This window comes from Schistocerca nitens, chromosome 6 (genome assembly GCF_023898315.1).
Source record: "Schistocerca nitens isolate TAMUIC-IGC-003100 chromosome 6, iqSchNite1.1, whole genome shotgun sequence".
NCBI lineage: Eukaryota > Metazoa > Arthropoda > Insecta > Orthoptera > Acrididae > Schistocerca > Schistocerca nitens.
In genome coordinates, this window is record NC_064619.1 from 13,576,785 (window position 1) to 13,599,496 (window position 22,712).

Below are 22,712 nucleotides of genomic sequence, written 5' to 3' on the forward strand. Positions count from 1 at the left end.
TCGTATGCAGTCCTGATTATGGCGCTCACCTGCACGGCGCCAAACACGCATACGACCATCATTGGCACCAAGGCAGAAGCGACTCTCATCGCTGAAGACGACACGTCTCCATTCGTCCCTCCATTCACGCCTGTCGTGACACCACTGGAGGCGGGCTGCACGATGTTGGGGCGTGAGCGGAAGACGGCCTAACGGTGTGCGGGACCGTAGCCCAGCTTCATGGAGACGGTTGCGAATGGTCCTCGCCGATACCCCAGGAGCAACAGTGTCCCTAATTTGCTGGGAAGTGGCGGTGTGGTCCCCTACGGCACTGCGTAGGATCCTATGGTCTTGGCGTGCATCCGTGCGTCGCTGCGGTCCGGTCCAAGGTCGACGGGCACGTGCACCTTCCGCCGACCACTGGCGACAACATCGATGTACTGTGGAGACCTCACGCCCCACGTGTTGAGCAATTCGGCGGTACGTCCACCCGGCCTCCCGCATGCCCACTATACGCCCTCGCTCAAAGTCCGTCAACTGCACATACGGTTCACGTCCACGCTGTCGCGGCATGCTACCAGTGTTAAAGACTGCGATGGAGCTCCGTATGCCACGGCAAACTGGCTGACACTGACGGCGGCGGTGCACAAATGCTACGCAGCTAGCGCCATTCGACGGCCAACACCGCGGTTCCTGGTGTGTCCGCTGTGCCGTGCGTGTGATCATTGCTTGTACAGCCCTCTCGCAGTGTCCGGAGCAAGTATGGTGGGTCTGACACACCGGTGTCAATGTGTTCTTTTTTCCATTTCCAGGAGTGTATATCAAAAGTCTTGCTTTGTTACTACTGTACTATGTATTTGAAACACATTTTTATTCCCTTTCACAGCTGTTTGAAGATGTTGCTATATGTTAAGATAATCTACTCGTAGTTTTATTCAGAATTCCACTGTGAACTTTCTTTTTTATCTATTTCCTGTAAATTTCTGTGGTAAAATTTGTTGGCAAATCATTAACTAAATAAATAAACTATATTCCATACACTGTCTAAATAATTAAACAATATTTTGTACATTGTCTAAATTGTTTAAACAGTATTCCATAAACTGCGATCAAATTCCCTCAAAATGACCTGTCAGCTGAGTCTTTTTTCCTGCAAATTTCCAGGGGGGAGGGGGGGGGTTACAGAAGGGATCAGTTAAGTAGTCAATCAACTTGATAAGAGTGAGAAGGGGTATTCCAATAACTCATAACTGAAAGTGTACTTGCTGCAGTGAGGGGGACGGGGTGGGCTGGTGGTTTCCTCAGGGGTGGGGGTAGGGGGAGTGGGTGGGGAACAATAGATTAAGTACCAGTCAATCAAAATGAAGGATCCTTTTGGCAGAACAATAAGTTAAGGACCTATCAATCAAAGGAGAACAATAGGTTAATGACCTGTCAATCAAAGGAGAACAATATGTTTTGCCGCTGAGTGCATCCTGCCCCCGATGTAGGCAACCTATACAAACAAATTGCACCAAAACATAGTTTGTCCCACTATTCGGGCATACCAGCTTTCTGGCTCTTCAGTATATTTGCCTGAGTGCTAGGTCCCAAGCTTTGCTGAGAGGAACCCAGTGTCTCTGCTGATCAGCTCGACAGCCACTTATATTTCAAGAGCCTCCTTCAGAAAACACTCTCATTTCCGCTTCTTCATATTTCTTAGAGTCCCCTTTAGCCATGCATTGTTCTGCAACAGCAGATTTTGTTGGTTGTTTAAGTTCAATGTGTCTTCCATGTTCCCTGCATTTTGCTCCTGTTGTATGTACAGTCTCACCCGTATACACCTATCAGCATTTACATGGAATACGATGAACACCCGGTTTACGGATCCCCAAGACATCTTTCACAGTACCTAATAGCGTACAAATTTACGGAGGTGGACTGCAAACGCATTTGATATTACATTGAGCCAGGATTCTGCCAATTTTGTTCGATACTTTGTTGTTATACAGCAGATACGCCATTGTCTTCTCGTAGTCTTCTGTCTGCTGGGGTTGTACTTTCTGCCTGAAAGCATGTCGGATTTGTCTCTCGTTTTATCTGTTCTTCTAGAAAAAGTGCTTAAGATGGTTAAGCTCTCTTGGTATGCTTTCCTTGTCTGATATTATACGGACCCTGTGAAGAGTCGGAGCAGGTTACAGTGGTCGATGCGCAGTGACCAATTTTCCTCCAAAGCGCTGGGCGAGTTCATTCGTTCATTCAGAAGGGGAGGCCGACACTGACTGCCAGGTTTCGGCTTGTTGGCGATGACAGAATCGAGGGGGACGCCCTGCAATCTTTCTCAAACGATTTTACAGAAACTATTCGGTAAAAAATTTCCTTTTTGCTTTACTTGTAGCTTTATATGTTAGGTTCATTATGATGTGCCCATTATTTCGTTAATGGATCACAGTTATTATGACATTTATGTAGAAGTTAGACACTGCTAGAAATTCGAAAAAAATATGATTTTACGTTTGGTGCATATTACATAATACGTTGCCAACTATGAAATTTAGCTACTCTCTTGAATTTTTCTTTAGACATGGGCGGAGATCTTTATCTGCCACCAATATCGAGAAAAGTGATCTGACGTAGCCCACTCATTTGTGGTCGCCCCGCGCAAGCGATAAAGTCAGAGCGAAACATCCACAATGCTCCTCATGTTTCATAAAATATTTGAGATACCGAAACGAGAATTTGGTTAATGGTAGCATGCAAAGAGGAGAGTACTTTGTCATATGGTTATCATGCAAAACTTCATTATCTGCCGTGTTATTCCACTAACTACGGACTTTTTTGATGAAAGAATGTAATTTTTAAGGGCCATCGATAGCTGATGAAAGGAGAAATACTATGAGATTTGGAACAACATAAATGAAGACACTACACGCTTATTTTGTACCAAGCATGGATGTGAGGTCACTACAAAAATCAAATACAGTGACCTCACATCCACTCTTTTGACAGCAACCTGCCAAACCAAGACTGAGGTCCAGGAAGAGTTTCCTAACAACTTTACAGCCCTTAGAAGGATCAGCTGCGGCTACCCGACCCACCAAGTGGAAAGAAAGATGCCAATACCTGTCAAGCTGGATGACACCACAAGAATCCCTGCATAGAGAAGTGGGTCATCTGGAAGTCCTTGATCAAACTACGGACCGAAGTCGCAAGATCGAGGGACAATCTCCTTAAATGGAACTTCCAACTGCCAAATGCGAACACAACACTGTGCAAATTGCAGACAACCCGGCATCTCTTCAAATGTAACTCATGCCCAACCAGCTGTAGCATGGAGGACGTAACGTCTGCAGTACCCAATGCTGATAAATTTGACCAATACTGGGTGAATCTGTATAGTTTTTTTTGTATGTATTGTGTATGTGTTCATTTTAGTGTACCTCTGACACGAACAAAAAAGACCAAGCATGTGTTCTTTCATAAGATACTGACCTTACTTCTCCTCAGTTACTCATTTCATACACGAAATGAACCACTGATTCAGAATTCACTCGCGATTGCATCTGCACAACGTGTTAATGAGGTGAAATGTAAATATCATGTGATTAGGGCCTCCCGTCAGGTAGACCGTTCACTGGGTGACAGATCTTTTTGAATGGTCACCATGCAAGTGTGGACGTCGAGAGGCCCTGCTCAATATATACAAGAAAAGTGAGTGTAGGCTTCAGTTTAGAACAGCACTTCCCCTCCAGCGCTCAGCATTTCCCCTACAGTGCCTGCCTGCAGCCCCCACCATTACCACTCTCCCAAGTATGCCCTGTCACATGCACATCTACTGGCTATGGTATTCTTTGTGGACTCTAACAGTGTACATAGCACAACATCACACTGTAGAGGATGATGACAACTATAAGCATAGAGATACAAATCAGTGTGGGTTATTTTCCTGTACATACTGTGTCCTATAGTGCTGTTAGTTCTGCATATGACTATCCAAGAAGGGGATTTCGCTCTTTTTTCCACCTCGATGATGAATTTGATACTGGCGTGGAGAGAGTTCAGATGTTGGAGGAACTCCTGAAGTCTTTAACTCGGAGGTGGCGACGCCACAAACGTCTCATCCACGTATCTGAAAAGGCATGTAGGATTCAGTGCAGCTGTTTCCAGAACTTTCTCTTCGAAGTTCTCTATAAAGAAGTTTGCCCTAACTGGTGACAGAAGGTATCCCATGGAGAAGCCGTCCATTTGTTTATATCACTCGCCACAGAAGAGAAAGAATGTTTATGTGAGGACAAATTCGATCAGTCATTTCAGGTTGAATTTCTCCCTGATCAACTTGAGGGAATCGGCAAACGCCACTCTGGTGAAGAGGGATACCTCATGAAAGCTCACCATATGATCTTGGTCACAGAGGTGTAGTTCTTGCACCTGTTCAATGGAGTGTACAGAGTTGCTGATGCGGTGCTGGCATTTACCGACAATACTGCTGTTAGGTATTTGGCCATCTGGTACATTGATATGCTAATGTTGCTTACAATAGGACGTAGAGGAACATCCTCATTGTGAACCTTTGGTAAGCAACTTGTGGTCGAAGCTTATTGACGATTTCCTTAGGCAGGGACTGGCCCAGAAGCTGAATAATCTTCATCTTCAATCTGTTGACCGCGTCTCCTTTCAGCTTTCTGTGTGCTGTATCCTCGAGTAGGTCATACATTTTGCTATGTTCTCTGACAATGGTAGCAGTACATTGACATTTTCTTTGTCTACAGGTAGAATGAATATATATATATATATATATATATATATATATATATATATATATATATATATATTCATTAATCGTTGTTCCAAGTATCATGAATATGACATTTCGTAATGATTTTGAATGTGTCACTTTAACACAAATATTCTTTACACAAAATATATATATTACATCTAAGAATTCATCTATTGAATAGAAGGAGTTGTCATTCAGAAATGCTTTTAATTTGCTTTTAAATGTTGGTTGGCTGTCTGTCAGACTTTTAATACTATTTGGCAAATGACCAAAGATTTTTGTGGCAGCATAATTCACCCCTTTCTCTGCCAAAGCGAAATTTAATCCAGAATAGTGAAGATCATTCTTTCTTCTAGTGTTGTAGCCATGCACTTCGCTGTTATTTTTGAACTGGGATAGGTTATTAATGACAAATTTCAAAAGTAAATATATGAATTGCGAAGGTACTGTGAATATCTCGAGTTCCTTAAATAAATCTCTGCAGGGTGATCTTGGCTGGGCTCCAGCTATTATTCTGATTACACGCTTTTGTGCAATGAATACTTTCTCTCTTGATGATGAATTGCCTCTAAATATGATACCATATGAAAGCAGTGAGTGAAAATAGTCATAGTAGGGTAATTTACTGATATATCACCAAAATCTGCAATAACCCTAGTAGTATAAGTAGCTGAAACTAACCATTTCAAGAGGTCATCGATGTGTTTCTTCCAATTCAATTTCTCATCAATGCACACACCCAGAAATTTTAAGTATTCTGCTTTAGCAACAGACTTCTCTTCACAGTCTATATTTATCAATGGTGTTATGCCATTTACTGTACAAAATTGTATAAACTGTGCCTTCTCAAAATTTAGTGAGAGTCCATTTGCAGAGAACATCTTAATAATTTTCTGAAAGACATTACTTACAATTTCCTCAGCTGATTCTTGCTTGTTAGGTGTTATTACTATACTTGTATCATCAGCAAAAGGAACTAGCTTTGCATCTTCATGAATATAGAGTGGCAAGTCGTTAATATATATTAAGAACAATAAGGGACCCAAGACTGACCCTGTGGGACACCATTCTTGATACCTCCCCAGTTAGAGGACTCTACTGGTTTTTGCAGACTATCTGTACTGTTAATTTCAAATTTCTGCATTCTTCCAGTTAAGTATTAAACTATTTGTGCACTGTCCCACTCATACCACAATACTTAAGCTTATCTAGAAGAATTTCATGATTCACCCAATGAAAAGCCTTTGAGGCACCACAGAATATCCCAATGTGTGATGTTCAGTTATTCAATGCAGTTAATATTTGATCAGTGAAAGCATATATAGAATTTTATGTTGAAAAGCCTTTCTGAAAACCAAATTGATATTTTGTTAGTACTTCATTTTTACAAATATGTTCAAAATGGCTCTGAGCACTATGGGACTCAACTGCTGTGGTCATAAGTCCCCTAGAACTTAGAACTACTTAAACCTAACTAACCTAAGGACAGCACACAACACCCAGCCATCACGAGGCAGAGAAAAACCCTGACCCCTACAAATATGTGATGCTACTCTTGAATACATTACATTTTCAAGAACTTTGAATAAAGCTGTCAGAAGTAAGATTGGGCAGCAGCTGTTAACATCAGACATATTTAAATGCGAACATTTTTAGGTTAGGCTTTACCGTGACTGTTACTGACATTAAATGAAACAACAAGTTCACTGTTACCAGTCACCGTTTTATTTATTTCCACGACGCGTTTCGAAGGTTTAAACCTCCATCATCGGGTGGATTTACATTAGTAAGTATTACATTTGTGTGTGTGTTGTGTTACGATTTTGGAGGAACTTGTGGCACTGTCTAGTGGAGAAACAAGACACTACTTCAGAATATGGTTTAGGATTACTTTTGACAAAAAAATTAAACTGATATCTTATGGTAAATATTAAATAAGTAAACTAGAGTACCTTCAGTGGTCACAGGTTCCTTTTGTTGTCGTAACACATCACATCATCACATGTATACTGCCACATTTGTAAACAAATATGGCGTCTGGAATCAGCTGGGTGCAAGGTTCGTATAGCAGAAGAGAAGACATAATCGCAAAGTGCAAAGATACATCGTAACAACATTATTGCAGAATAATTGTTTTAAGCATTTGGCGGTGTTTGTTTTGAGGTGTCAAATATATGTGTGTGTACTTCAGGTGGTATATAAATCGCAATTCTGACAAGTTAAAACAGCTAAACATTCATACTCGTTTATACAGTCAGGTGAAATGTTAAAATGGTTTAAACTTCATACTTGTTGATAACAATTAGGTGAAATGTTACAGACTTTAATTACAATGATCATATTGTCTACAACAGTAAAATCATACATACATTACACTCTTTGATTGGGATTAACAAACAGATGTGAGGTGAAATGCTGGAGGCAGAAGGAGAGGTAGAGAGAGAGAAAAAGTGTGTGTGTGTGTGTGTGTGTGTGTGTGTGTGTGTGTGTGTGTGTGTGTGTGTGTGTGTGTGTGTGTGAAAGAGAGAGAGAGAGAGGAAAGAGTGATTATATGAGAGCAAATATTTACATGGCAAGGAGTCTTAAGATTGTATGTTGCATATATTAGCTACCTAAAGGTTGGGGTAATAGATTGGTCAGTGCTATAAAATATGCAGATAGATATACATTTGTGCCAGTAGCTGATGTACATACAGTTTCAAGCTGACAAGGGGTACAAGCTGTTGGTGTGATGAATTATCTGTGAATGAGGTCAATCTCTTGTACTCTTCGCAGCTGCCAATATTTATGGTAAATATTAGATGTGTGTGTGTGTGTGTGCATTTTTATGAGTGTAGGCAGTTGTTGAAAACGGAGATGATACTATTGTAAATGTTGTCATTTTTTCATTTAAGATGGATTCTGGTTGTTTCATTTGATGTTTGTATATTTGGAGTGTTTCAAGGACGTCTAGTTTTCTGCCTTTTGGTTGGATGTGTAAGATGCTAATACTTGTGTTGTTAACATGGTGTTTTGTTTCATGCAGGTGGGTAGCTATTGCTGATGTGTGATATTTTTTGTTTTTTAGTGTTGCCATGTGTTCCTTGAACCTAATCTCAAATGATCTGCCTGTCTGGCCTATGTAGAAGCAGTCACAGTCCAAACATTCAATTTTGTACACACCTGTGTGATGAAGTGAGTTTCGTGTGCCGATGTTGTGGGGTAATTTCTGTCCAATCTTGTTGTCTGTTGTAAAGGATATGCTTATGCCTTTTCGTTTGAAGACATTGGCAATCTGGTATGAAATGTTACCCAGAAAGGGGATTGTATGGAAGCTGTTTTCTTTTTGTTTTTTGTGTTTTGATTCCTTTGCCATTATTGAATGTTTTATGGTGTCTACTATGGAGCTGTTATAACCATTTTCAATAGCTGTTTGTTTTATTATTTCAATTACTTGATCACATTTATCTTCTGAGAGTGGTGGTTGGATGGCTCTATTAATCATGTACCGGAATGCTGCCATTTTGTGTGCTGCGGGGTGGCAAGAGGAGTTGTGAATTGTGGTATGTGTTGTGGTAGGCTACCGATAAATTTGTTGAAAAACTGATTCAACTCACTGATGTCATCTTTAGTGCCTTTGATTAAAATGATGGTATCATCTACATATCTGTAGTAGTAGATGATATTTTTGAGGAGGTGGTGATTGGAATTCAGGATTTTGTCTTCTAGGTTACTTATAAATATTTCTGCTAGCAATCCGGAAAGATTGTCTGGTCTGGCAATGGGCTCAAATCTTTCCGGATTGCTAGCAGAACCAAAAGGCAGAAAACTAGACATCCTTGAAACACTCCAAATATACAAACACCAAATGAAACAACCAGAGTCCATCTTAAATGGCAAAAATGACAATATTTACAATAGTATCATCTCGGTTTTCAGCAACTGCCTACACTCTTAAAAATGAACACACACACACACACACCTAACATTTATCATAAATATTGACAGCTGTGAAGAGTACAAGAGATTGACCTCATTCACAGATAATTTATCACACCAACAGCTTGTACCCCTTGTCAGCTTGAAATTGTATGTACATCAGCTACTGGCACAAATGTATATCTATCTGCATATTTTATAGCACTGACCAATCTATTACCCCAACCTTTAGGTAGCTAATATATGCAACATACAATCTTAAGACTCCTTGCCATGTAAATGTTTGCTCTCATATAATCACTCTTTCCTCTCTCTCTCTCTCTCTTTCACACACACACACACACACACACACACACACACACACACACACACACACACACACTTATTCTCTCTCTCTACCTCTCCTTCTGCCTCCAGCATTTCACCTCACATCTGTTTGTTAATCCCAATCAAAGAGTGTAATGTATGTATGATTTTACTGTTGTAGACAATATGATCATTGTAATTAAAGTCTGTAACATTTCACCTAATTGTTATCAACAAGTATGAAGTTTAAACCATTTTAACATTTCACCTGACTGTATAAACGAGTATGAATGTTTAGCTGTTTTAACTTGTCAGAATTGCGATTTATATACCATCTGAAGTACACACACATATATTTGACACCTCAAAACAAACACCGCCAAATGCTTAAAACAATTATTCTGCAATAATGTTGTTACGATGTATCTTTGCACTTTGCGATTATGTCTTCTCTTCTGCTATACGAACCTTGCACCCAGCTGATTCCAGACGCCATATTTGTTTACAAATGTGGCAGTATACATGTGATGATGTGATGTGTTACGACAACAAAAGGAACCTGTGACCACTGAAGGTACTCTAGTTTACTTATTTAATGTTTACCATTAGATATCAGTTTAATTTTTTTGTCAAAAGTAATCCTAAACCATATTCTGAAGTAGTGTCTTGTTTCTCCACTAGACAGTGCCACAAGTTCCTCCAAAATCGTAACACAACACACACACAAATGTAATACTTACTAATGTAAATCCACCCGATGATGGAGGTTTAAACCTTCGAAACGCGTCGTGGAAATAAATAAAACGGTGACTGGTAACAGTGAACTTGTTGTTTCATTTAATATCAGACATATATCCTTTTTTATGCAATGGTTTAACAATAACATATTTCAGTCTATCTGGAAAGATACACTGATTCAGTGAGCTACTACAGATGTGGCTGACAATCATACTTATTTGTTGGGAACAAGCTTTTATGGTTCTGTTGTAAATGCCATCAATTCCATGTGAGATTTTACTTTTGAGTGAATTTATTATTTTCCTAATTTCAGTAGGAGAGGTGGGTTGAATTTCCATGTTATCAAATTGCATAGGTACTGCCTCTTCCATATAGTGCCTTGCATTTTATAATAAATAGCTGGATCCTATTTTCTCTACAACACTTAAAAGAGATTATTAAAAATGTTTTCTACTTCTGACTTCTTGTTAACAAACTTTTCATTGTGTTTGATAGAAATATGGTATCGCTGTCCTTTCAGTTGCCGTGTTTCGCTTTTAACAATATTCAAAATTGTTTTAATTTCATTATGAGATACACTCCCCCCATGAACCATGGACCTTGCCATTAGTGGGGAGGCTTGCGTGCCTCAACAATACAGATGGCGGTACCGTAGGTGCAACCACAACGGAGGGGTATCTGTTGAGGGACCAGATAAACGTGTGGTTCCTGAAGAGGGACAAGCAACCTTTTCAGTAGTTGCAGGGGCAACAGTCTGGATGATGGACTGATCTGGCCCTGTAACACTAACCAAAACAGGCTGCTGTGCTGGTACTGCGAACGGCTGAAAGCAATGGGAAACTACAGCCATAATTTTTCCCAAGGGCATGCAGCTTTACTGTATGGTTAAATGATGATGGCATCCCCTTGGGAAAAATATTGCAGAGGTAAAATAGTCCCCCATTCGGATCTTCGGGCAAGGACTACTCAAGAGGACGTTGTTATCAGGAGAAAGAAAACTGGCGTTCTACGGATCGGAGCGTGGAATGTCAGATCCCTTAATCGGGCAGGTAGGTTGGAAAATTTAAAAAGGGAAGTGGATAGGTTAAAGTTAGATATAGTGGGAATTAGTGAAGTTCGGTGGCAGGAGGTACAAGACTTTTCGTCAGGTGAGTACAGGGTTATAAATACAAAATCAAATAGGGGTAATGGAGGAGTAGGTTTAACAATGAGTAGGAAAATAGGTAAGCGGGTAAGTTACTACAAGCAGCATAGTGAACGGATTATTGTGGTCAAGATAGACACAAAGCCCATGCCTACTACAGTAGTACATGTATATATGTCAATTAGCTCTGCAGATGATGAAATTGATTAAATGTATGATGAAGTAAACGAAATTATTGAGGTAGTGAAGGGAGACGGAAATGTAATAGTCATGGGTGACTGGAATCCGAGAGTAGGAAAAGGTAGAGAAGGAAATATAGTAGGTGAATATGGACTGGGGGTAAGAAATGAAAGATGAAGCTGTCTGGTAGAATTTTGCACAGAGCATAACTTAATCATAGCTAACACTTGGTTCAAGAATCATAAAAGAAGGTTGTATACTTGGAAGAATCCTGGAGATACTAGAAGGTATCAGATAGATTATATAATGGTAAGACAGACATTTAGGAATCAAGTTTTAAACTGTAACACATTTCCAGGGGCAGATGTGGACTCTGACCACAATCTATTGGTTATGAACTGTAGATTAAAACTGAAGAAACTGCAAAAAGGTGGGAATTTAAGGTGATGTGACCTGGATAAACTGACTAAACCAGAGTTTGTACCGAGTTTGTGGTAGAGCATAAGGGAACAATTGACAGGAATGGGGGAAAGAAATACAGTAGAAGAAGAATGGGTAGCTCTGAGGGATGAAGTAGCGAAGGCAGCAGAGGATGAAGTAGGTAAAAAGACGAGGGCTAGTAGAAACCCTTGGGTAACAGAAGAAATATTTAATTTAATTGATGAAAGGAGAAAATATAAAAAAACGCAGTAAACGAAGCAGGCAGAAAGGAATACAAAAGTCTCAAAAATGAGATCGACAGGAAGTGCAAAATGGCTAAGCAGGGATGGATAGAGGACAAATGTAAGGGTGTAGAGGCTTATCTCACTAGGGGTAAGATAGATACTGCCTACAGGAAAATTAAAGAGACCTTTGGAGAAAAGAGAGCCACTTGTATGAATATCAAGAGCTCAGATGGAAACCCAGTTCTAAGCAAAGAAGGGAAATCAGAGAGGCGGAAGGAGTATATAGAGGGTCTATACAAGGGCTATGTACTTGAGGACAATATTGTGGAAACGGAAGAGGATTTAGATGAAGATGAAATGGGATATACGATACTGCGTAAAGAGTTTAACAAAGGACTGAAATACCTGAGTCGAAACAAGGCCCCGGGAGAAGACAACATTCCATTAGAACTACTGACTGCCTTGGGAGAGCCAGTCCTGACAAAACTCTACCATCTGGTGAGCAAGTTGTATGAGACAGGCAAAATACCCAAAGAAAGCAGGTGTTGACAGATGTGAAAATTACCGAACTATCAGTTTAATAAGTCACAGCTGCAAAATACTAATGCGAATTCTTTACATATGAATGGAAAAACTGGTAGAAGGCGAACTCGGGGAAGATCAGTTTGGATTCCGTAGAAATGTTGGAACACGTGAGGCAATACTGACCTTACGACTTATCTTAGAAGAAAGGTTATGGAAATGCAAACCTACGTTTCTAGGATTTCTAGACATAGAGGAAACTTTTGACAATGTTGACTGGAATACTCTCTTTCAAATTATAAAAGTGGCAGGGGTAAAATACAGGGAGCGAATGGCTATTTACAATTTTTACAGAAACCAGATGGCAGTTATAAGAGTCGAGGGGCATGAAAGGGAAGCAGTGGTTGGGAAGGGAGTGAGACAGGGTTGTAGCCTCTCCCCGATGTTATTCAATCTGTATATTGAGCAAGCAGTAAAGAAAACAAAAGGAAAATTCGAAGTAGGTATTAAAATCCATGTGGTGCTACAGAAAAATACTGAAGATTAGATGGGTAGATCACATACCTAATGTGGAGGTATTAAATAGAATTGGGGAGAAAAGCTTGTGGCACAACTTTAACTAGAAGAAGGGACCGGTTGGTAAGAAATGTTCTGAGGCATCAAAGGATCACAAATTTAGCATAGGAGGGCAGCGTGGAGGGTAAAAATCGTAGACGGAGACCAAGAGATGAATACACTAAGCAGATTCAGAACGATGTAGGTTGCAGTAGTTAGTAGGAGATGAAGAAGCTTGCACAGGATAGAGTAGCATGGAGAGCTGGAGGACTGAAGACCACAACAACAACATCATCAGATATGCTAATCTCAGACATATGCATATACTTCAGGACTTTTTAATGACTTTTCTTAATACAGAGCAGTAGTTTTTATAGTGTTTCACTGCTTTGGGATCATAACTCCTCCTAGCTATAAGATACGTTTCCCATTTCTGTTTACAAGATATGTTTATCCCTTTACTAAGCCATGGCTTTTTACATGGTTTCTTACAATTATATTTCACTGTTTTCTTAGGGAAACTGGTTTCAAATATACTGACAAAGGTATCGTGAAATAAGTTAAATTTTAAATTACTATCATGTCCTCTGTACACCTCACCCCACTCTAACTGTTGCAACCTTTCCCTAAAGTTTTGAATGTTTAAATCGTTAGCTGACTACACTATTTTGGAAGACTGTTTTGCATTACTGTATGGAGCTATATCATATGCTGTAACTAGCTGTGCATTATGATCAGACAGACTGTTCTTGAAAAGGAAATTTTTTTATGTGATTAGATTTATCTTGGTCTGTTGAAACATTATCTATCAGGGTGCTGTATTCCTGTACCACCTGAGTAGGAAAATCAATAACTGATGTCAAATTGAAAGAACCCAAGTAACACTTTAAGTTCAAGCTTTCTATCGAACTCTTTAAGAAAATCTACACTGAAATCCCCACAAACAAAAATTTGCTTTCCTCTGTCTGACAGATAGCACAACAAACAACCCAAGTTTTTCAAAAATAGTGGAAAATATTCAATTGGGGACCTATACACAGCTACTATTATTATAAGACTGCCGTTATTTATTTAAGCTCTCACACACATGCTTCTGTATGTTGCTCTTTGCGAAATTTTTTAGTTCCCAAATTTTTCACACTATGACAGATTTTCACATATATGGCAACTCCTGCTCTCTCCATAGTGTCTCTACTTACATTTGCTGAAAGCTTATATCCACCTACATTTACCATTTCCATACCTGTGGCTATATGATGTTCAGACAGGCATAGTACATCTATTCCACCCTGTTTCTAAAACTTCTAAACAAACAAGAAGCTCATCTACTTTGTTTTTTAAGCCCCTGATATTCTGATGATATATATTAACATTATTTTTCACTTTGACTTTATGTGAATCTTGTGACATACTAACATTATTTTTCACTGTACTATTATGAGAATCTAGTGATATTTTCACATCTCTAGTACCTGCCTATCTGAACTACTCATTAAGCTTAATTTCAATCAATATAGGATGATTGGACACTGATCTTAGCCTAAAAAGGTCCCCCCATGAGTTTCAGTGCCCCCCCCCCCCCAATAAAGATTTTGCTTTCATCTCAGACAGTTTACCCTTCCCTTTCCGACTGAGATGCAGGTCATGTCTTGTGAAGTCCCACCTGCCAATACCATCAACAGGAACCAAACCTGTGCCTGACAAAGTAGCCACCCGAAGCAGCTGATCTAGCTCCATATTGACCCTCCTGACAGAGCTGTTCAATTGGGGCCAATCATACCGCATGAAAGCAGAAACCAAGCCAACATTTGTATGGTTCGTTCCAGATGCTATTTTTACCAGGTCACACTCAATATTGTAGCTCTGATCCCTAACTGTACTGTTTCCCGCTCCACCCACTATCACAACATGATCCTGCTTTGTAAAACCCTTGCACAATTATCCTATATCCTCTTTCACATGGCTAAGACATGCACTGGGCTTGAAAATACTTGTGACCTGGTACCCGTTTCCTAATTTTTCCTGCAAGATCTGACCCACACCTCTTCCATGGCTACTATCTCACAACAGAACTTTTCTCCTACTTTCTACTTTCTTTGCAACAGTTGGTTTCCTAGTGAAAGTCTGTTGAGTGCTGACTACACTTACATCTACTTGAGCTTCTTCCTCAGTTGTCTGAGGTAGCATGGCAAATCTATTTTTGTGCCAATGATGAAAGTGTCAGATATTGTTCTCTTTCTGTGGCCCCTGTTCCTTGATACCACTTCCCACCTGTCTTCACCCTTCCCCCCCTTAAACCTCATCAGTTCCTCCCTAGCACTATCCAGTTCAGCCTGAAAGGCGCTAATCTTCCCTTCAGGAGCGTTGCGTATTTGTAGAATGGTAGCTCCTTTGCGCTTTCGGGTTGTCATACCGCTTATGAGAAGGCCTCCAACTACAACTGACGCCTCAGGCCTTGAGGAATGTACAGATCTTTGACAGGCCTGGCCGTTTCCAATTCGTTTCCCACAGGATACGTCTGGGATGCAATGCGAAGATGTACTCTTCCATACCAGCCTCCATCCAACAAACATCAGGATCTGAAACACCATGTGCCTGAGGCACGACAAGAAATTCCTCAAGATGACATACGCAGGCTGTTTTCCGCAACGAATACACGAGTAGTTTCGTTTCCGTGGAGTGAAGCATCATAATAATGCTGATGATGGACAACAGTTCCGAATGGGATGAAAATTAAATCATCCGATACCCGTTATGTGTGGAACATGTCCGCACAGTTTTATAAATGTTGAACTGGACTTTTAACTCCCTTGTAATCTTAAATTATAAGTAGGGTAAACCTTGGTAAGTTCGTGGCATTGCTTATTTCGTGATACTTTGTTGATTCCTCTTCATGGATTTATCAACCACACTAGAAGAGCAGTCGCTGACCCACAAACATCAGCATTTGTCCCCTACCTGCAGCAGCATTTTACGCTGCTCTACCAGCGGCCTTGGCAGCACAGTGAGTTGTTTTCTTCCGTTGGGGGTAGATGTCTTTCGCTTTCGCGCTGCAGAATCCCACCTGTTTTCAAAGTGCTGATGACTCCTCATATTAACAAGTTAACATTTTTTGATTTTGCACAGTTGTTTATATGATGTAAATAAATTTTTCTGATTAAGGTTTCTGTTTTTGAGTTCGTTAGTTTAGACGTAATAGCCTTAGCTGCGCTAGTAAAAATCTTAGCATTGTAACTGCCATGTTGCGCCACCCTAGACAGTATTCGCCAACACTGGCTAATAAACGTATTTAAAAGTGGATATTTAATTATTTGTATTAGTACGCCCGTGGTATAGGTAGAGCACTTCATTTTAAACCACATAATATATTAAATTTACATGTCACGAATTAACCAAGCTATCACGAACTTGACCAGTTTTTTCTTCTGCATGTTAGATGCCTCCAAAATATCGCAAATATGCCAACCAAAACATTATTACAGCAGGAAAGTTGATAAAAGAGAAGTACTCAATTTAGAAGGCATCAAAGCAATGTGAAGTGCCATGGTCTACCCTGAAAGACTTTCTTATCAGGACTGAAGGTGAATGTGTAGGCCTACCTAAATTAGGGAAATCGTTTTCTTTACCCTTACAAATGGAAAAAAGCAATTACATACTTTCCATGCAGGAATTAGGATTCGGACTGACTGTAATTCAGATTCGAAAACTGGCATATAATCTAGCTACTGTAATGAGTAGGAAACATCCCTTCACTGAAGAAGAACAAGCTGCAGGGGACTGGTGGTGGAAAGATTCTGAAACACGTTATGGACTTACCTTAAGAGTGGCAGAAATTATAGCTGCTAATAGGTCTTCAATGGGAAATTGGTCAATAATTACTGACTTTTATCAAAAAGTAGAAGCATTAGTCACAGATCTAGGAGTTCAAGGTTGTCCAGATCTCGTATGGAACTGCGATGAGACAGGCCTCTCATATGTGGTGAAAGCATCCAAGATCGTTACAGCAATTGGCAAAAAGTATGTATACAGCAGAACGTTTGCTGATCGAGGTGAAAATCACACATTGCTTGCCTGTGTCAGTGCTAGTGGTCACTGGATATCAACTATGGTGATATTTAAGGGTGTTCGAATGACAGAAGATTTTCTGAAAGACGTAATTCCTGGCACCATTGTGAAACTATCATCAAAAGGGTGGAAAAATGGAGAACTTTTCTGGAATGGTTCAATCATTTCATACAATGTATACCTCCTGCAAGACCTATAATTTTAGTAATCGACTCCCATGGATCCCATATTTCAGAGGTGGCCATTGACCTGGCCAAGAAGAACCACATCTTTCTTCTGACATTTCCTTCTCACACTACTCACATTCTGCAACCATTGGATGTAGGGGTATTTAGACAACTTAAAAGATCATGGGGAAAATCTTTCAATTCATGTCTCAGACCCAACAGATCTGAGTTCCACAAATTGTTGAAACCTGCTTACTACAGTGCTTTCAGTCCTGAGACCATCATATCAGCTTTAGGAAGACTGGGATATATCCATTTAATCCTGCCACTGTGACTGATGAGGCAATAGCAACATCAAAGTTGATAGACAAACCAGCAGAAGATTATCTGGGATGAGAATTAGATGACTCAGAAAGTCTTTCAGAGGTGAATGAACTTGTTCTGCATGTCTTAACAGATGATGAGAACAAATCCAAGCGGAGGAGAAAGACAGATAGCAAGGCAAAATGTCTGACTCCAATTCTAGAAGCTGCTCCCAAAAGAACCAGAATTTTCTAAAAATTATCTCACATGCTTCATTAACAGAGTTGACAGTTGTTCCTTTGAGTTGTTGTTTATTTATTTTAATGAAATTTATTGATTTATAAGCAGGCCACGAAAGGAAGATACAGTAAATCCACAACCCAGCACCTCTGGAGCGACAAAAAAAGAGGACAATGGATGACAATTAATGTGGATCCTGTGGCCACAGTTATATAGTAGACGTGAGGAATATATCAGGGGCACTATGGATTCAGTGTTGTTTTTGTTTAATGTGGTATCATTCGAAGTGTCAACATAATTTCGAAGAGAGTGAGGAAGTTTTTATGTGCAACAAGTGTCAAAACCTTTCTGATGAAGACTAAAATGAGGCTTTCTTTTAATCAGTAAATTCAATTCAGTGTTTTTGCTCATTACTTCGTCAGTACTTTATCATTATTATCATAAATAAGCCTCTTGCACAATGAGAAACTCAGACAGGAGAGTACTGCAAATGTTAGAATAAGGAAAGATTCTCATAAAAGTATAATTAAAAATAATGTAAGTATATTTCATCAAACTATTGGGAGTTTAAAGAATAAAATAGATGAGCTTCTGGTTTGTTTAGAAGATTTAGAAGTTGAGGATGAAATAGATATACTATGCTTGTCTGAGCATCACATTGTTACTGATATGGATGAGGTAAATGTAAGTGGATATAAGCTCTCTGCACATGTAATTAGAGAAAATATGGAGATAGGAGGAGTTACCATATATGTCAAAAGTTATCATTGTGCAAAAAGTATAGAAACAAAAAAAATTTGAGTAGAGAAACATATAGAAGCATGCGCCTGTGTGCTTAAATTAAATAAAGGCACATTTATAATTGTAACTGTATATAGGTCCCCATCGGAAATTTTCATCTATTTCAGAAAAATTTGGACTCCTTGTTGTGCTATCTGTCAGACAGGGGAAGCAAATTATTATTTGTGGGGACTTCAATGTAGATTCTCTGAAAGAGGGTAATAGGAAAAATGACCTTAAAGTATTACTCGGTTCTTTCAATTTGACACCCGTTATTGATATTCCTACTTGGGTGGTAAAGGATAGCAGCTAACTGATAGATAACTTCTTTATAGACCAAGATAAGTTTAACCAGATAAATGCTCAGCCTGTTGAGAATGGCCTTTCTGATCATAGTGCATAGCTAGTTACAATATATGACATAGCTCCATTCAGCAGTACTAAACAGTCCTCCAAAGTAGTACATTCAGTCAACGATTTAACAATTGCAAATTTCAGGGAAAGCCTACAGCAGTTAGACTGGGATGAGGTGTACCATGAACCTGATGCCAATTTAAAATATAATATATTTCATGACACTTTTGTAAATGCATTTGAAAACTGCTTCCCCAAGAAAATAGTTAAATATACTCGTAAGAAACCATGTAACAAACCATGGCTTATTAAGGGTATAAAAATATCTTGTAACCAGAAAAGGGCAATGTATCTGACAGCAAGAAATAGTAATGACCCAGAAACTATAAAAAATTATAAAAACTACTGCACTATATTAAGAAAAGTTATTAAAAAATACAGAAGTATGTGTATCATGTCTGAAATCAGCAACTCTGATAATAAAATACAAACAATTTGAAATATTATTAAAAGAGAAACAGGTCAACCAAGAGCACAGGAAGACAGTATTACCATCAAATTGAATGAAAACTTTACGAACAAAAAAGTCAGAAGTTGAAAATATTTTTAATAATTTTCTAAATGTTATGGATATAGAAGGATCTAGGTATTCATTAGAAGATGCTAGGTTGTTAATGGAAGAGGCCATACCTATGCAATTTGATACAATTGAAATCTCACCCACTTCTCCCTCTGAAATGAGGAAAATAATAAACTTGCAGAAAAGCAAATACTCACATGGAATTGATGGCATTTCCAGCAAAATACTAAAAGCTTGTTCTCAACAGATAAGTAAGATTCTCAGCCACCTGTGTAATAGCTCTCTGGAACAGGGCATTTTCCCTGATAGACTGAAATATGCTATTGTTATACCTTTGCATAAAAAAGGGGATAGATCTGATGTCAACGATTACCATCCAATCTCCCTTCTAACAGCCTTATCCAAAATTTTTGAGAAAGTAATGTATTCAAGAGAAGCTTCACATATCTGTAAAAATGAAGTACTAACAAAATGTCAGTTTGGTTTCCAGAAAGGTTTTTCAACAGAAAATGCCATATATGCTTTCACCAATCAAATTTTGAATGATCTGAATAACCGAACACCACCCATTGGGATTTTTTATGATCTCTCAAAGGCTTTTGATTGTGTAAATCATGAAATTCTGCTAGACAAGCTCAAGTATTGTGGCATGAGTGGGACAGTGCACAAATGGTTTAATTTGTACCTAACTGGAAGAGTGCAGAAAGTTGAAATAAGCAGTTCTCATAATATGCAAAGATCAGCACATTCCTCAAACTGGGGAACTATCAAGAATGGGGTTCTATAAGGGTCGGTCTTGGGTCCTTTGTTGTTCTTAATATGTATTAATGACTTGCCATTCTATATTCAGGAAGAGGCAATGTTAGTTCTCTTTGCTGATGATACAAGTATAGTAATCACACCTGACAAACAAGAATTAATTGATGAAATTGTCAATAATGTCTTTCAGAAAATTACTAAGTGGTTCCTTGTAAACGGACTCTCACTGAATTTTGATAAGACACAGTACATACAGTTCCGTACAGTAAATGGTATGATGCCATTAATAAATATAGACCTTAATCAGAAGCATATAGCTAAGGTAGAATATTCAAAATTTTTAGGTGTGTCCATTGATGAGAGATTAAATTGGAAGAAACACATTGATGATCTGCTGAAACGTTTGATTTCAGCTACTTATGCAATAAGGGTCATTGCAAATTTTGGTGATAAACATCTTACGAAATTAGCTTACTACGCCTATTTTCACTCATTGCTTGCATATGGCATCATATTTTGGGGTAATTCATCACAGAGGAATAAAGTATTTATTGCACAAAAGCATGTAATCAGAATAATAGCTGGAGTCCACCCAAGATCATCCTGCAGACATTTATTTAAGGATCTAGGGATATTCACAGTAGCTTCTCAGTATATATACTCTCTTATGAAATTTGTTATTAACAACCAAACCCAATTCAAAAGTAATAGCAGTGTACATAACTACAATACTAGGAGAAAGGATGATCTTCACTGTTCAAGATTAAATCTAACTTTGGCACAGAAAGGGGTGAATTATACTGCCACTGAAGTCTTTGGTCACTTAACAAATAGTATCAAAAGTCTGACAGATAACCAACAAGTATTTAAGAAGAAATTAAAAGAATTTCTGTATGACTACTCCTTCTACTCCATACAGGAATTTTTAGATATAAGTTAAGAAAAAATAAAATAAAAAAAATAAAAAAAGTTGTTATATTAACTTAATTATGTTGTTAAATTAACTTAATTATGTCATGTATTGGAAAATTTGACTCGTTCCACATCATTACGAAATATCGTATTGATGATCCATGGAACTAGTATTAATCTAATCTAATCTAAACCAAAATGTTGTAAAATGTCAAAATAGAATCTTTTATAGAAATACAATCCTTTCATTATGTAATTAATGGATTATCACGAAATTACCCAAGTAATGTCACGAACCTACCAAGGAGTATCACGAAATGACCTGCAAAATCTTAGTTGATGAAATCGTAAGGGAGAGGAAGTAGAATCAACTAACCATAACATTGTGCATATTTAGTAATGCATTTAAGGACAGGATTACATATGTAATTCAGCAGGCTTTCAAAATATTTGTTATGTACTTTAAATTAACTTAATACAGAAATCCTCACGAAATTACCAAGGTTTACCCTATTTAACCACACCTCTGTTTTTGCAGTCGTAATGCTACAAATGATTGTAGGAACGATTTCTGCTTGCTCATGGTGATATACGTATTCCCTACAAAAACTGTAGACTTGACTCCTTACAGAGCTCCGATGTTCCCAGTGTCAGTCCAATGGGGACGTGAAGTAAGCGTTTCCCTTTACGTTATGAGAGAAAACTGTAATGGAATGAGTGACGCAGTTGTTAAACCACTAAACTCCCAGCAGAGTTCAAATCCTGACAGGCCGCTCCGAAATGTTTTTTATAGAATCTCTTAGTCCTTAACATGATAGTGATTTTTTTTATAGTGTTACGACTGATTTCTCTCGCCATCCGTAACCAGCGGTGCTTGTTGGGTTGGGTTGTTTGGGGGAAGAGACCAAACTGCGAGGTCATCGGTCTCATCGGATTAGGGAATGACGGGAAAGGAAGTCGGCCGTGCAAAGGAACCATCCCGGCATTTGCCTGGGGAGATTTAGGGAAATCACGGAAAACCTAAATCAGGATGGCCGGACGCGGGATTGAACCGTCGCCCTCCCGAATGCGAGTCCAGTGTGCTAACCACTGCGCCACCTCGCTCGGTGTAGCGGTGCTTGTGTTCTAATGACTCTTATTACCTCATTGACGACCAGACATTAAACCATAACCTTCCCACCCTTTTTAGTCGGTACGATAGGCTATGAGACCCAGGCCTGGATTACTTCTATATTTCTTTTTCGAGAACACATTATAATGAAAACATAAATATACATACTACATTGCGTATTGAAGGCAACGGCCTTGCCGCAGTGGATACACCGGTTCCCGTGAGATCACCGAAGTTAAGCGCTGTCGGGCGTGGCCGGCACTTGGATGGGTGACCATCCAGCCGCCATGCGCTGTTGCCATTTTTCGGGGTGCACTCAGCCTCGTGATGCCTACTGAGGAGCTACTCGTCCGAATAGTAGCGGCTCCGGTCAACGAAAACCATCATAACGACCGGGAGAGCGGTGTGCTGACCACACGCCCCTCCTATCCGCATCCTCAACTGAGGATGACACGGCGGTCGGATGGTCCCGATGGGCCACTTGTGGCCTGAAGACGGAGTGCTTTGCATTGCGTATTCATTAAATATCCATTCCGTACAGGAAAGCTTCTGACAGTTCGTCCTTGGTAGGCAACAGACATCCCCTCCATTATGTGCAGGGAGGAGACCCCCCAAGAGGGATCATTGCCGACAAAATTTTATTAAATAAATTTTCCATGCATAATGTTCGGCCGTAGC

The 22,712-nt window shown here is 39.3% G+C and overlaps 1 pseudogene; it reads left to right on the top strand.

Annotated features, from left to right (window-relative positions):
* The first annotated feature begins 22,218 nt into the window (after positions 1-22,218).
* On the top strand, positions 22,219-22,335 carry LOC126191703 (5S ribosomal RNA; annotated as a pseudogene).
* Positions 22,336-22,712: the final 377 nt, after the last annotated feature.